We start from the raw sequence: 18,117 nt of genomic DNA, 5'->3' as shown, positions 1-18,117 counted from the left end.
TGTCATTGTTTGAAGCTAAAAATCACTGCAAGGAATTTTTAAGTGTAGCGATTGTGCTATGATATCAACCCACGAGAAGTCACATCATCTATATAGTGTCGACTTTGAGATGAGTTTAAATAATGAATAATGATCAGTAAAGATTCATACTATAATATTAACTTAAGAGAAGTCACACCATTTATATAATGTTAACTTGAGAACTAAATTTAAATGAGAAAACATGATCAATGAAGTTATATTATCGATCTTAACTTATTTGAATTTTGTTGCAATTACTTGTAATTTTGTATTTAATTTTCTGACCAAGAGCCTATTAACTTGAGGTGAAATGTCGCCACTTTTTTTTAATTAGAAATATGCTTCTAGTTTTATTGTTGTAGCTGTCAATTGAATTCCACTGTTTGTTACAGTTCACCAAAAAAAGAAAAAAGATGTCAATAGAGATTAATTAATTTCAGCCATTCAAGTGACCTTTTTTTAAGAGACTATATCATTAGCATTTACTGCTATGATGTTATCGTTACAAAAAGGTGATTCCAAAGAATGAATGGGGCTCGCGCTAGCGGGGCATGGCAAACGCCTCATGGCACATGTTTGGAGATTAGTTCTGTGAAGCTTACATATTAAGCATCCCATTGTATTTTCCTCCAACCTCGCCTAACATATCCTAGGCAAATTATGTATTAAATTTCTAATGGTGCTTAATAGTTTTTTTATCTATAAAAATAAGAAGTTTGAGAATAACTCAAATAATAAGTCGTTGTATTGTAGATTGTTGCGTCCAAGTGCACATGTAAGTGTACATGATCGTACAAGTAATATAAGATTGAGAGTTCAGACATCACACTCGCAGAGACTTGTCGATTAACTATTTTTCTAAATTAAACTAATGCTTATTATTTATTCAAGAAGTAAATTCCAAAAGATGTATTTATGAATAAACTAAACTAAAAAAAATAATAAAAATAATTAATGAACAATTAACCAAGACGAAAAGTAATTTCTTACACAATCAATGAGTGGATTGATCTAGAATTACGAGGTTGGTTATATGATCATGGCCTTTCGAGCCTTTAATCGTCTATCCAAACTGACCTCACAATTGCGTCGTTGAGTGCACATATGATAACTCAATCCAAATGTATTTATATATCTTCCCTTTTTGAAACTAAGTAAGGCGATTTAGGTATATTACTATCATAGCCACAAATCCATTCTTTATTTTACTAAAGTAAAGATCTTACTCCCTATATTTTTTGTTTATCTCACTGATTCTTCTTCCAAGTTCAAAATAGGAATAAAAATTTATTCTAATGGTAGCTAAGCATTAAAACAGTAAGCACAAGAATATAAGAACAACTATAATGATAATCAAATAAATGGAATCAAGTAATTACTAAACAATCACGTTGTCAACTACCATAATCCTAGAAGGAGAAGTTTAACTCCACAGACATAAACAATTACAATAAATTATTTAAAGAAATAACTTATAAATAAAATAAAAAAGAGAAAAAGATGTAACTAATATTCTCTGCCTCCACGGTGACTCATAGATCCCTCTAGGTCAAAAGTTGTTTATAAACTGATTTTTTTAGAATATTTATAGGTGTAGAAAAAATCACTAAATAAAATAAGTGAGTCCAAATTAAACTAGAAAAATAAAAACGGATCGCTACTTCCTCCGTGTCACGTTAATATGACGGACAATTACTGGAATTTCATGCGACACCTTACAATTCAATTTCACTTCTCATTATTTTAAAAAATTTATTTTATTAAGCTAATTGCTTGATTTTCTTTTACAATTTTTCATCTTTAATTCATTTTAGCTCGAAATCTCTTCATCTTCACACCATTTTAAATCATACTCAATAAAAATATAGTATTAAGCATAATTCATAAAATCAATGCTCAAAAAAAATAATTAAAAATACTAAATATGAGAAAAATAATGACTAAAAGTATATATTTTGACCTAACATCACCACCCACACTTAGAATCTTGCTCGTCCCCAAGCAATCATTAAAGTTCATCTCAATAAATTAAATATAGGACCGTCACTTTGATTGATACAAACAGTTGAGCCATGTAAAAATTCAAAGCTCCAGTACACTTCCTAATCATTATGCAAGGAATACAAACAAACAACAAATCTCTAACCTCCTAACCTCAAAGATAGACTCTAACTCATCAAATTTAAGCTCACTCACCTACTCTATCAAAGAAAGTTAATAACATCACCTATCTATCATGAAATAAGTGTCCTCACAAAAAGAAATAGTCCACATTCTCAAATCAATGAATTAAATATAATTTAAGGACTTAGCATTAAAGAGCAACTTTCACACTCACAAGGATGATTCACCTATATGCAAAAGAATCATAGGCTTGCCTATTATGTACATCTCTCTTAATTAAGTATGCTCGAGTAGAATCAACTATGACTTTAACGGGTTGTGATGTAGGCAAGGATATGGGTAGAAAAATTATATAATAGTGAGTTACACTTCCTTAATACTCTGCACTTTTATACTTCATCACCCAATATTTTTTTCACTTTATTTTCAACTACCTCTTCAACTATTATTTCTAGTATTCCCATCTTATCAAGAACGTTTCACTTTTTTTTTTTCAAATAATTTTTTTCCTTTAGAGAAAATTACTTAACTTATCTAAAATTACTTAAAATCCCTACCTTTGTGATTAATTATTAAAATCTATAATTTATATTCTCCCTCTTTAAATTTTCAGATACATCACTGTCACCCTAAAAGTTCGAATCTATTAATTTCCCTCCTAAAAGTTTGGCTGAATATCTTCTATCTAGTAATATTATTAAAATGAAATTATATAGCATCACAAAGTAAATTCGCCGGAGATGCCACCCTTTTGCTAAGTAAAAACTCAAATCTTGATCTAAAACCTATCAAACTCAACTTCATCCCAGTTTCTCCTTCTCCTTTTTTTTCTTCCCACATTTTCAATGGCTTCTCAAATCTTATTTTCAGATTCAAACTCTCCTCCTTGGCCACCAACTCAACACACTTGTGACATCATCATTAACCGTTCCATCGAGTCTCCCACAACACGAAGCTTTTGATGCCCGCAAGGCGGATTGAAGGGAAGTAATTCGCTACTGCTGGATCTACAGATGATGGTTGTTGTGCCTAAGTGCACACGCAAGTGTTCGTGGTCTACTAAGTAGTAAAATGACCTTTAAAATTCAAGTATTGATCCCACAGGGACTTATGTTAAATAACTATCCAATTCTAGTTTTACTATAAAGATTAACAAGTGCAAACGTAACCCAAAAGTAATTAAGAGTTATAACTAAAAGTAAATTTAATCAATTCGGTAAAGTGAAGGTTTTTGAACAACATCAGAGAGAATCCAGGGTTAAGTAACTATGAACAATAATACTAAGCTATATAACTTATTTGGTTAGGTTAATTATCTTGGTTATTGATCCATAATGTTGATATTATGACTATGGTCTTTCGAACTTCTAATCAATTGTCTAACTTAGCCCTACAACTACATCATTGAGCGGGGATGCAAGAACTACCTTAAAATGCATTCATATTCTATCCCTTAATTGAACCAAATAGGGAACTTAAGCATATTCCTATCCTAAATGCAAATCATAACATCATTCAATTGAGATTACGATCCTATTCTATCTATCCCACGTCCTATTTTATCGTTCCTCCTTCCGGGTTCATGATAGAAGTAAGCATGTATTCTAAGGGTTATGAATCCTTAAAATAGTGATAATAAGGATAAATAAACAACCAAAATCAATTCAAATCATAATAAGAATATTCATGTTCTTGACCTTAACCCCGAAAAAGAGTATTTAGCCGCTCATGTACATATACGTAATCACAATAGATGAATTCATGTTATAATACTTAAAAAAACTAAAGAAAAGTTAGAAAAAACCCTAATTGAAGCCTTATCCAATGTATATTGAATCCCCAAGGTCGTCCAAGGTGGTTACATAAGAGTTCAAGTGTTCTATTTATAGTAGGACCAAAGCTGACTATTTTGCCTTAACCAATGTGTCACACTCTTATTGCGTGGCCTAGGGTCCATGGGACATTAGTATCACTATGAGATACTGAAAATAATATTTTTATATGCCCCCAAGGGTGTTTCATGGCCCTAAAGCGGTGCCTAAGGTCTGTGGCACGCCAATGAGTTCCAAAATTCAAGATTTGGTTGCATTGTACTCCATGCATTGGTTCTTCGTTCCTTGCTTTGTAGTGACTTTTTCTCTTGATTTTCAGTTTGATTATCAATCATATATCATCTTAATCAACTCAAAAATCATAATACAACATCAAATACCACAAATTAGTGCTCAAAACATAATTGAATCCAACACGCTGAACTAGTAAGGAAAATAGCTCAAACTAAGAGTACTAGTTTTCATGTTTGAACTTTAACTTAATGTTTTTTCTCTTAGTTTATTTTAATTGAACCTTAAAAACTATAAACAATATATCCCCACAAAATTACATATTTTTACCCTTATTAACTCATTACACACACTAGAATCCATCGAGATCAACTAGAACAACACATAACTCAAGCTAGTAACACTAGTTTTCTCGTCTAAACTCTAAGTGACCAAATTGATTATAAACTTGTTTAAAACACACCTTAAATATTATATAAAGTAGTTTAACACTTAGTTTCTCAATTATATCATTAACCGCTCATTAAGCACACAAGAGATCCTCAAAACAAGGATAAACAAGCATAGATAATGACACTTAGGTGAGTAATTCCACCTAAGATTACCTCCCCACACTTAAAGCCTTATTCGACCTCGAATAACTCTTTAAATTAAGCATCATATCAAAGAAGACTCCACATTATTGCTACAAGCAAGACATTCTAGCTAGAACTACAATGACTACACAGATAGCAAGTTTTACACTAAGCATGTTATATATATTTGAAAGCTCAAGAACACTACTTCAAAATATCCTAACCTCAAGAATTGACTCACAAAGTTGGAAAACTCATGCATAGTACTCAATCAAAGAGATCATATAACTCACTTAACTATATTTAAAGATGTGCCCTCATCACAAGAGAGTTACCCATATCCACTCACATAGATGTAATTATCACAAGAATGGGTATAAAAAACAAATTATGCTTACTCTTACGAGAAATTCACAAGTCACACAAGATGAATCATAGTCTTGACCTTAGTGTAGTACTCCACTAATATTAGAATGTTAAGGCTTAGGATCAAATGGGACTTTGAGGGTTGCAATGTAGGCTACGGGATATGTAGGAACTATTTTGTCCAGGAATAGTGACTATCTTCCCTAAGTGCTTTAATACATTACAATTTACATTAAGATCTCTCTATTAACAACCAATTTTGACCACACCCATCTACACACATCTCTTGTCTTGTCCCACCTCATTAAGATCATTCACAAATACATAGTAGGGATTATGCTCTACCACACATGCTATGATTTTTACACACTTTTCTTTCTTTTCATTACATAACTCCCATCACAACTTATCACTAGTTCAACATCAATAGTTAGTATCTTAGGGATTCACTTTCACCTTTTCTCTTCTTATTTTTCTTATCCTTAAACTCATTAATTTTTAACCAAAGTTCTTAGGAGCTTTAAATCAAATTAAGGTCAAACCAAGGAAAAGAAACATGCTATATATGAGGCTATCAAAGAATAGAGGCCAAAAGCTCAATAGGGCTAATTAAGATTATGCACACGGGTATATAAAATAGGGTGTAAAACATGACTATCAATGAAATACCTATATCATCTCCTAAACCCATACTCTTTATTTCTCTTTGCACACACACACGACAAGTTTCAAATATCACATGCAATAAGGAATATATTAAAAAAAACTCACATCACATATGGACCATGCTTAAATCAAATAGAATCATCATAGACTCTAAACCAAGCAACCACATAACTTCAGAATTAAGTCAACAATGTACAAGAGTCATAAAACTAAGCCTAAGAGTCTCAAAATTAACATTCATCACCAACAACATGATTTTACATACAAAACCACTTGCGTCATGTAATCGTGCATAGCACCAATAAGAAAATCTCACTTACCTAATAAAAAATTAAAATTTACTTCCAAAACAAAGATATTAGGTTCAAAGGGTAACCTCGTGGAAAAAAACCAAAAAGAACAATCACAGGGTGGATGAAGTGTGCACCTACTAAACTAACACCCATAAACTAAAAACTAAAACAAAAGTCTTTTTATAATTTTTCAAAATTTTAAAATTTAACCCAAAAAACTAAGAAAACAACTAAACTTAAGATCCTATAACATCATTTCACCTGAAATCATGGGAATTTCTCCACCCTACACTTTGTCCCAAAAGCACAATTAAAAGTTAGGATAGAAATACTCCCTGTGGTCTTAGGCCTAGCTAGTAGCATCTTTTACTATCAAGAGGGTTTGGGGTCTCCACACCCAATCTTTGCCATACTCCTTAGCTCAAGTCTCCGGTACTCAGACTTCCCTTCAACCTGTTACTCAACAAAAACAAAAACTATGTGAAGTAAAAACTAAAATCCTGAAATAAAATACCTATATTAACTTGGTTGCCTCTCAAGAAGCACCTGATTTAGTGTCGTGGCATGACCCACATCACTGCCCCTCAACAATATTTTCTTATTTTTTCCCTCCTACTCGGAGACCATCTTCTCACTCTTTTTTAGACCTCTTGAGTGTGTACTCTTAAGGTCATTATTTTTTTTCAGCAATAGCCTTTTTAGGATCCATAATTTTCATAACTCCGAGCTTAGGTAGTGGCTTGGGCAACTCATTGAAATAGTCTGAAGAGGTTATTGGTGGTTTGGACTCCACCCCACACTCATCCACTTTCATGAATGTTATCATACATAAATCTTTATAGTAGGAAGATGGATTGAGTGGCTTGTAGACTTTGAAGACCACCTCTTCATCATCCAATCTCATCTTGAGAGTGCCCTCTCTCTCATCAGTCAGTACTCCTCCTCTCTGGCAATACTAGTTTGCTGGATATATGATCCCTCGTTGTTGCTTGAAGAATCTTGATCTTTTTTTGAATTTAATTTTTGCCATTAATTGAATATATTTCCTTTTTTAATACACATTAATTTTGTGTTAGGATGTATTAGTTAGGTTATATCAATTGTCAAATTATGTATCAGGGATTTTATGTAATTTTATTAAAAGAAGGGATAAAGAGTAATGGGGGGTAAACTTGTTAGGATTTCTATAAGTTACCGCATTTGTATATCACATTCTCTCAAAGGGAGTCTTTTCATCACTTTGTAACTATCATTAGTCACCTTTACCACTCAAACATTCTTTTTATTCAGATCTAACAATAATAACCAATTTATGTTACATTTCTCAAGGAAGCAAGGTGCAAAAACTAGAGATTCAAAAAAAGAATCAAGGCAAAAATATGGCTATCCAACAAAAGGTTACAAGATCAAAGGGGTTAACTAGTGATATAATATCTAAAAAGGTTAAAATTCACAAGACAAATCAAATAAAGCCTATTATCATCTACTAAACAGAGCAACACTTCTCACTTTTCTTTAATAACATGCAAGACAAGTTCTAGACTAAGATACAAAACATGAAATATGCAAATTCTTACCACACATGGCACAAGTATCAATCAAGATGGATCAACTCCACTTCTAAGACAAACAAGATCATAGCGAACTACAAAAATAAGAAAAACCTATATACAGTCTCACAACCATGAGCCTAGATGTCAAAAAATCTGTTGTTTTATTTACACTCAAGTATTGACAGGATAGTACTACTTGATGAGGTAGCATTTTGATATTTACAATACTAATTTACTTCATAATGTGTTTTTTTGCCAAAGTGTAATGGTTGTAACTTCTCTTTTTTTATTAATGACATCATTTGACAATAAGTGGTATTAAGGTATTTAGTTCTTTAAGTTACAAAGATGTCATTTATTTTTTTGCCTTAATAGGAGGAACATGGCTGTTGATTTACATTTCCACTTTGTGCTGCTCATTTACCCAAAGAAACATTAGTGAAAGTGAACGCCTTCATTCTCATTTAGAGTCATTCTTTATGTAGTAATATTGACCCACTTTGATATTGGTTTTCAACATTTGGTGGCTATTATAACCTTTGAGTAATTGGCAGAATGGTTACATTTTTGTTCTTAAATTCTTTGTAATCATCATTTCTTTATTCATCCATATTTTACCACCTTATGACTTATAACTCTTGTAACTTCTAATCCATTGATCTTCCCTCTTTACCTCCCCTTATTTATTCTTATTCATTACAAAAAGGTGTAACATCTCAAATCTTTGAAGTGTCAAAATCAAGCTTAAAATAAGCCTACGTGATCCCTAAATTTCACATAAAATACCTCGGGATGGTTTTGAATGTGTTGGGGAAGGTTTGGGCATAGGAAATAGGTTGTGCATTGCGTAAGAGACATCACATATTAGGTGCACCACGAGGGAAACCATTTGGGGTCACTACCTCTCTCCTCCACTAGCCCCCGTGCCGTGAGGAGTTTGTTTCATATTGGTCCTCGAGTCATGAGGCTTGGACTTTACGTTGGGGATCACATCATGACCCCTTCCCTTTTCATTAAGTGGATGTCATTTTAAATGCTAAATAGGGATATTTGGGTCCTTTTACACCTATTAAACCATACCTCCCTCCCTTAGTACATTTCTAAGCCCCTAATTCAAGAAAAATCATTCAAAAGAGTTGGTTTTCTCCTCTAAAGCAACTAGACAGAAGATGCTAGGGTTTCAAAGCTTAAGGTCCAAATTATCCTATCTTCTTTAAAGATTTTCGTCAAAAAGGCATATTTAACACTCCCTACTTTAATTACTATCCTAAAGTCAGAATTTTATTATTGTTATACTTAGTCCATTGATGTTTAAAAGTTGGGATTGATGATTGTTATTACAAACATTAAATATGAGATTTCCCTATTCTTACAAACTATTTCTAACCACTTGTGGAGTGTTTTGGTGACTTGAACAAAACATTTGAAAGGATCCATTTCATTATATGAATCTTGAAACATTGAAGGTTATGACTGATTATAATTATGACATTTGAGTGCTTTAGAAGGGCCTTAAATTAAAATGATGAACAAAGATAACACCCCATCTTTTTGAAATATTGAAAGTGTTGGACTTAATGATATGCTTTGAGAATTTCATATAGTTTAATATTGAATATGATTATGTGTTGAATTATGGGGTTAAGGAGTCGACGATGTTTTGTGATAATAATTATTTGGCATGATATGAATGGCTTGCAAGTCTTAGTATGACGATACCAATATATGAATACCTTAACAAAGACTCCTTAAATAAAATAAAGAAAATATTTTAGTTGGGCACTAAGAGGATTCTATAGTTACATTATGAAGGTGTAATCTTTGTGACTAACATTGGAAACCGCATTTGCCAACGTGGGAGGTCTTGTCCTGAACAAAGTATGACCACTGTATGCTTGCTTCGTGCATTAGTATGCAGTTAAGTTTATGATACGATGGCTAAAAATATGATTACCTTAGTCCTTATGGATAACATGGAGTAGGGACCCCCAGTAGGTACGAACTAGCCTTATATTGACCTTGGGTTAATCTATGACAGTGTACAACCTAGTCTAGAACTAAGGTTTTCAAATGATTATGTTGCATTTGTATGCTTAGTCATTTACTACTTATTATATACACTTTGATCTCATGACATGGATTTTATAAACTGCTTATTAAACTGTTTTAATTTCCTTTCCTTGGGTTGTATGCCAGTATTCACCGTATTGACCATCCTTGGATGCTACATCATTTCATGATGTTGGTTCAGAAGTATTTTTCTGTGATTCTGTGCAACACTAGGTTACTCCTACTTTCTTGGGGAAAACTTGTGATTGTGGTGAGCCCTTTATTATCTAAAAGGCATTTGATTGTTTCTTTCATGTTACAACTATGTCACTTTATTTTTTGGCACGATCGGGTTTATGTCCTAAACTAGGAGTATCCTTAAACTATAGGATTCGTAGACAATGTTTGATAAAGGGTTTCATCATGTTTCTAAGATATTGACAGTATCTTATGTAAATTTTTGAATTTATTTTATCATAAGCTTACTTCACATCTTTAAATTATGACTATGCTTTTGAGATAATGCTAAGGGGTCAACTTCGGTCTTCTTCAGTTTGGGTTGTTATCACGGCTAGGGCCATGACTTGGATAGTTATAAGATTAGTATTTAGATCACTGTTTAGGTTCCTAGGGTATCTACAAAGCTATGTTGAGTAGGTTTTTTTATAGATGTGTAGCATGCCACACTTATTGGGGTGGGGTGGGGGGGGGGGGCTACAAGGCATTTAGGAATGTTTCCCTTCTTTGTAGTCTATTTCATGCTAGAGAGTCTAGTTACTATGAAATCTTCTAAATCCTGACTTCCTCACATTTTAGATCATGCCTCCATAAAGATATGATGGCCATAGAAATTTAGTTAGAGCCTCTGGCCCAGCAGGGGCTAATGTCGAGGAGATTTTCCCTACCCATGGGATGCAGATTCGATACAGAGCTTGTACACTTGACTTTAGTACTCCTCCTAGGGTTCCACCGCCCCTAACTATTTTGCCTCGATCCCCTTGAGATGGTATTAATCCCACTCATTCTCCATAAAAATATCTATCTAATGTTAAGTTCCATTAGTCCATTCACATGCTAGCTCAGATTATGGCATCGCAGTCCCATCGGTTTGATCATGTTGGTCCTGTCACCGGATCATCAGATATTACTAGGATCGGTCAATTTATGAGGTTGAATCCCCTGATTTTCACAAGTTCCAAGGCTAAGGTAGATCCGCAAGAGTTTTTGGATGAGATGGAATTTTTTTTTAGTTATGTATGCTAGCGATACAAAAGTGGTAGAGTTCACAGCTTATTAATTAAAAGGAGTGGATTACCAATGGTACAATGAGTAGTTAAGGAGTTAAATTATTGAGCCAGCTGTATGCAAGGAGCTCTTTGATTCTTTCCTTGACCACTTCTTGCCGTGAGAGTTGAGGAAAGCTAAGGTAGAAGAGTTTGCAAATCTAAAGCGAGGTATGATGAGTAAGAGTATCCCTTGCATTTACTTATAGTCTTATTATGCTCCATAACTGGTGTCCAATATGAGGTATCGTATAAGAAAGTTTGTGTCTAGTCTTCTAGTGATTTGGTGCTGGAATATAAGGAGGCAATATTGCACAATGATATGGACATACCTCGGTTGGTAGTACATATGCAACAGATAGAGGATAAAAATAAGAAACAGGAAAAGTGGAGAAGAGGTAGAATAAGAAGGCTAGGTCAGTGGATCAGGATGCGAGTCGATAGTATAACGAAAAGAGAGGCAAGTAATAGTTTAAGGAAAAATCTTAGGATCATACTCGCTCGTCAGCTAGTGCACCAACCCCTTGACATTTGGGTGATCAACGGTTTCAATCTAGCACCAACCCTATAGGGTATATAGTCTTAGGCTAGTATGGATCAATTAGCTCTTCTTTACCCTTCCTACCGCATATGTGGAAAACATTACCATGGAGTTTATCAGTTCAACTAGGGGGTGTATTATAATTGTGGTCATTCTAGATATTTTTTGTGAGAGTATCCCTCGATAAAAGGAAATTTTGGGGGCAATAGAGCCCAAGCTACTATTTCTTCAGCGCCTGCTGTGAAGGGTGCTATCTTCGAGATGAGAAATAGCCGTAACCATATGCATGCACTATATACTTATCAGGATTCCAAGGCTTATCTATATGTTGTCATTGGTATGTTATAACTTTTCTCCCATGAAGTTTATGTATTACTTGATCTTGGTTCCACACTGTCTTATGTGACCCTTATTTGGCTTTACACTTTATATTTGGTCACAAAAATATTTCTGAACCCTTCTCATTTCTAACCTAGTGGGTGAGTCTATTTTGTCCAAGAGAGTTTATAGTGGCTGTGTCATATCTATTTTCCATCGAACTATTGTGGTAGATCTCGTAAAGCTTAATATGGTAGATTTGATGTGATCTTGGGGATGGATTGGCTTCATTCATGCTATGCTACCTTTGACTGTAGAACCTGAAAGGTTTCTTTTTATTTTCCTAATAAACTAGTGATAGAATAAGAGAGGAGTTTCCTAGAACCTAAAGGGAAGTTCATTTCTTATATTAGATATCAAAAATTAATATCTAAGGGGAGTTTGTATCATTTTATCTGGGTTAAAGATTCTAGTGTTGAAAGTCCCTCCTTATAGTCTGTCTCTGTTGTCAGTGAGTTTCTTAAAGTTTTTCTCGATGATCTTTTTGAAATTTCTCCTGATAAATAAATAGACTTCGAAATTGATCTTCTACCCGATACTCGTCCCATCTCCATTCTACTGTATAGAATGGCTTCCGCAGAGCTAAAAGAGATAAATGAGTAGTTAAAGGACCTTTTGGATAAGAGTTTTATAGTTCTTAGTGTCTCTCCTTGGGGTATTTTATGCTTTTCGTGCAAAATAAAGATGGATCTTTCCGTATGTGCATTGACTATCATCAACTGATTAAATTCACCATGAAAAATAAGTATCCTCTTCCTAGGATTGATGATCTCTTTGACCAGATTCAGGTTGCCTAGTATTTCTCTAAGATAGACTTTGTTCGGGTTGCCATCAGCTTAAGATTAGGGAAGATGATATTCCCAAGACTACTTTTCAAACTCGTTAAGACCATTTCAAATTTTTGGTTATGTCTTTTGGATTGACCAATGCTCTGGCTGCTTTTATGGATCTTATAAATAGAGTATTAGATAATTTTTGGATTTACTTATCATAGTATTTATTGATGGCATCTTGGTGTACTCCAAAAGTGAGGAGGATCATGACAATCACTTTTGAATCATGTTGCAGACCCTTAAGGATCAGAAGTTGTATGCAGAATTTTCTAAGTGTGAATTTTTGTTGAGTTTTGTGACTTTTGGGGCATGTTGTCTCTAGTGAAGGGAATAAGGTGGATCCACAGAAGATTGAGGTGGTAAATAGCTGGCCTAGACCCATGACTCCAACTAATATTAGGAGATTCATGTGCTTGGTAGGCTATTATCGGAGATTTATGGAGAGTTTCTCATCTATTGCTGCCATTCTCACTATATTGACTCAAAAGCAGGTGATGTTTTTATGGTCTGATGCTTGTAAGGGCAGTTTTGTAAAATAGAAAGATTATTTGACTACTGCCCCTGTCTTGATGCTTCCTGAAGATACTGAGGGGTGTGTTGTGTATTTTGCTGCATCCTAGTTGGTACTTGGTTGTGTTTTAATGCAGCATGGTAAGGTTATGGCTTATGTTTCTCGTCAGCTTAAAGTGCATGGGAGAAGTTACCTAACTCATGATCTAGAGTTAGTAGCTGTGGTGTTTGTATTAAAAATTTGGCGTTATTATTTATATTGAGTACATGTGGATATTTATTGGGACCACAAGAGTTTATAGTATGTATTTACCCATAATGAATTAAACCTCAGGCAGAGGAGGTCACTTGAATTATTAAAGGACTACGACATGAGTCTGTACTACCACCTAGGTAAGGCTAATATTGTTTGTTGATGCTCTTAGTAGGATGTCCATGGGGAGTTTTTCCCATGTGGAGGAAGGAAAAAGAGCTTGGTAAAGGACATTCACCGGCTGACTAATTTGGGGGTCCATTTCTTAGACTTCAATGATGGAGGTATGGTTGTTCATGAAGTAGCCAAGTCATCCCTTGGGGCCAAAGTCAAGGATAAGCAAGCTCTTGACCCCATACTTATGTAAATCAAGAAAGATGTTGGACAACAAAAAATTATGGCTTTTAAGATTGGTGGAGATGGTCTTATAAGGTATCAAAAGAGGTTATGTGTGCCTGATGTCAATGGGTTGTAAGAGAGGATCTTGTACAAAGATCATGTTTCCAGGTATGTCATCTATCCAAGTTTTACTAAAATATATCATGATTTGAAAAAGATATATTGGTGGAATAATATAAGGAGATATGCCATCGATTTTGTAGCTAAGTGCTTAAATTCCCATCAAGTTAAGGTTGAACACCTGAGGCAGGGTGGTACCTCCCAAGGTATAGCTTTACCCATGTAGAAGTGGAACATGATCAACATGGCATTATCGATCTTCCACGATCCCAAAATTAGTATGATTCCATTTGGGTCATTGTTGATAGGATGACCAAGTACGCTCACTTTCTACCTGTGAGGACTAATTATTTGTGAGAGGATTATGCGAAAATATATATCCAAGAGATAGTTCGATTGCATGGAGTCCCAATGTCCATTATATACGATCAAGGTACACAATTCTTTTCATAGTTTTGGCGGTCTTTCAGAAAGATTTGGGTATCCATGTAAACCTTAGCACCGCTTTCTATTCTCAGATAGATAGAAAAGCGAAGCAAACTATTAAGACTTTCAAAGATATGCTAAGGTCCTATGTAATTGATTTTAAATAAAGTTGGGTGGATCATTCACCGATTATTGAGTTTGCTGTAATTATAATTATCATTCTAACATTCAAATGGCTTCTTTCAAATCCGCTTATGGTAAGAGGTGGAGATCTCCACTTGGTTAGTCTAATATGGGTGAAACTAGGTTGTTCAGTCTTGATTTGGTACATCAAGCAATTGAGAAGGTCAAGGTTATCTGAGAGAGGCTTAAGACCACTCAAAGTCGCCAAAAGTTTTATGCAAACTTGAGGTGGATAGAACTAGAGTTTAAGGTTGATTATTTGGTGTTCCTTAAGGTCTTCCCTATGAAAAGAGTTATGAGGGAAAAAAAGGAAGCTCATTCCCTATTACATTGGTCCGTATTAGATCCTAAAGAGAGTTGGAAATATTTCTTATGAATTGGAATTACTGGTGAGTTTAGCATCAACTTATCTTGTTTTTCATATATCCATACTCAAAAAATATGTGGGTGATCCTTCTTTGGTGGTGCCCATAGAGGACATTGGTATCAAGGTTTCTCTGTCCTATGGGGAAATTCCCATTGAAATCCTAGATAGACATGTTGGGAAATTAATAACTAAGGAAATAGATTCGGTAAAAGTGCTTTGGAGAAATAAAAAAATGGAGATCAGTGAAAGTGCTTTGGAGAAATCAAAAAGTAAAGAAAACTACTTGGGTATTGGAGGAGGATATGAAAGATAAATATCCCTTCTTATTTCCATCGTTAGACGTTGGTGCTTAGGGAGTAAAACTTGCACTACCTCTTGATTCATTTGATTTCATTCTCTAAGTTCCTTTACGTTCTTCCTTATGTCGTACGGAGAGTGTCCTAAACTATCATTAGAGGAAGAATGATCCTAAGGTGAGGGGGGATGCTGTATGCCTCAGGTATTTGGGGAGTCAAAATCAAGCTTACAACAAACCTATATGGTTCCTAAAGTGAGTGTAAAACACTCGGGATGGTTTTGAATGCGTTGAAAGATGTTTGGGCATAGAAAATAGGTCATGTATTGCGTGGGATCCATCATTCGATGGCCCTGATAGGAGGGACCCCTCGAGGGGTCACTACTTTACCCCCACACTTGGCCTTATGCTGAGAGGGTTCTGCCTTATGTTGGGCCCTGCGCTATGAGGCTTGGCCTCCGCATCAAGGCTTGCGCCGTAACCCCTTCCCTTTTCATTAATGGGACATCATTTTAAATGCTAAATAGGGGTATATGGGTCCTTTTACACCTATTAAACCTTCCTTCATTCCCTTGATACGTTTCTAAGTCCCTAATTCAATAAAAATCATCCAAAAGAGTTGGTTTTCTCCTTTAAACCAACTAGAAGGAAGAGGCTAGTGTTTTAAAGCTTAAGGTCCAAATTTTCCTATCTTCTTTAAGGATTTTTGTCAAAAAGGCATGTTTAACACTCCCTACTTTAATTACAATCCTAAAGTGTGAATTTTATTATTATTATTATACTTAGTTCATTGGTGTTTTAAAGTTGGGATTGATGATTGTTATTTCAAACATTTAATACGGGGTTTCCCTCTTTATAAAAACTATTTCTAACCACTTATGAAGTGTTTTGGTGATTTGAAAAAAAAATAATTGAAAGGATGCATTTCATTATATGAATTTTGAAACATTGAAGGTTATGACTGATTGTAATTATGACTTTTGCGTGCTTTGAAAAGGCCTTGAATTACAATAATGAACAAAGATGACACCTCAATTTTTTGAAATATCAAAAGTGTTCGACTTTATGACATGCTGTGAGAATTTCATGTAATATAATCTTGAATATGCTTATGTGTTGAGTGATGGGTTAAAAAGTCTAGGATGGTTTATGATAATGTTTATTTGGCATGATACGAATGACTTACAAGTCTTGGTATGGCGATACCAATATATGAACGCCTTAACAAAAGACTCCTTAAATAAAATAAAGAAAATGTTTTATTTGGGAACAAAAAGGATTCTATAGTTGCACTGTTCAGGTGTAGTCTTCATGACGAACACTAGAAACTGGATTTGCCAATATGGGAGGTCTTGCCTTAATGGAGGATGACCGCTGCATGCTTGCTTCGCACATTAGTATATAGTTAATTTTATGATATGTTTCTAGAAATATGATTACCTTAGTCCATATGACTAACATGGAGTGGACTGCCCCAATTGGGTACAACTGGATCCATATTACTCGGGGGTTAATCTATGACAGTGTAACGACCTAGTCTAGAACTAAGGTTTTCAAATGATTATGTTGCATTTTCATTCTTGGTCATTTACTACTTATTATATACACTTTGAGCTCATGACATAGATTTTATAAACTGCTTATTAAACTATTTTAGTTTCTTTTCCTTGGGTTGATGTTAGTACTCGCAGTACTAACCATCCCCTAATGCTACATCATTTCATGATATAGGTTTAAAGGCATTTTTCCATAATTTTGGGTAGCAATAGGCTACTCCTACTCTCTCGGGGACACCTGATGATTGTAGTGAGCCCTCCATCATCCGAAAGGTGACTGATTGTTTCTTTCATATTGCTACTGTGTCACTTTATGTTTTTTGGTATGGCCGGAGTCATGTCCCGACCTAGGAGTATCCTTAAAGTAGAGGCTTATTCGACAGTGTTTGATAAATAATTTCATGATGTTTTTAAGATATTCATAGTACATTATGTAAAGTTTCGAATTTCTTTTCTCATGGTATTTTATCCACATCATTAAATTATGACTATGCTTTTGAGATAACGCTAAGGGCTCAACTCTGGCCTTCACTGGTTTGGATTCCCTGTCACGTCTAGGGCCATGATTTGGGTCATGACGTGACTTCTCCTCCTATACATAGAGGTGGTATTGTATATTTTTTCTAAGTACAAGAAAAATATAAAGTTCATAAAATTTAGTAATAAAGAGAGTTTATTAGTTAAAGGGAGGTGTTCTTTTTGGTTGAGCTTTAAACTCAACTCTTGTCCATGGTTTGTTGAGTTGTACTTTGTGAAAAAGTTGTTGTATCCTGGAGGAAACAAGAAGATTAGTGCTGGACCAGTGAAAACATTTGCTGTAGTGGGCTTTAATCTCCTTAAAGAGAGCGAGATATCCGCGTCTCATCCAAGAAGAAGACTATTGTATTTTCTTTATTTTTTGTATTTTTAATTGTAATTTTTATAATATTTCACCAAAAATTTTAAGAGATTCCATGGCAATAATTGAAAAAGCTGCTGATGTCAAGATGGGAGATCTTAACAAGACATTTCGGTTCAATGGTACTCATTTTAAGAAGTGGAAGGGTAAAATGCTTTCCTACTTAAGTCTTCTCAACGTTTCTTATGTGTTAAATGAGAAGAAACCAAAACTCTTCCATGAATGATGATGAACTTATTTCTCTTCAAGAGAAAGTTAAAAAGTACGTGGTGATTCCTATAAGTGTCAGTATCTTTTACTTAATTGCCTCTCTAAAATTTTTTGTGATTATTATGATAGAACTTACTTTAGTGCCTAGAAAATTTGAAATGTATTGCAGAGTAAGTATGATATCGAGGAGACAGGAGAGAAAAATATGCTGCTAG

This window comes from Capsicum annuum, chromosome 10 (assembly GCF_002878395.1).
Source record: "Capsicum annuum cultivar UCD-10X-F1 chromosome 10, UCD10Xv1.1, whole genome shotgun sequence".
Classification (NCBI taxonomy): Eukaryota; Viridiplantae; Streptophyta; class Magnoliopsida; order Solanales; family Solanaceae; genus Capsicum; species Capsicum annuum.
This window is presented reverse-complemented; position numbering follows the sequence as displayed.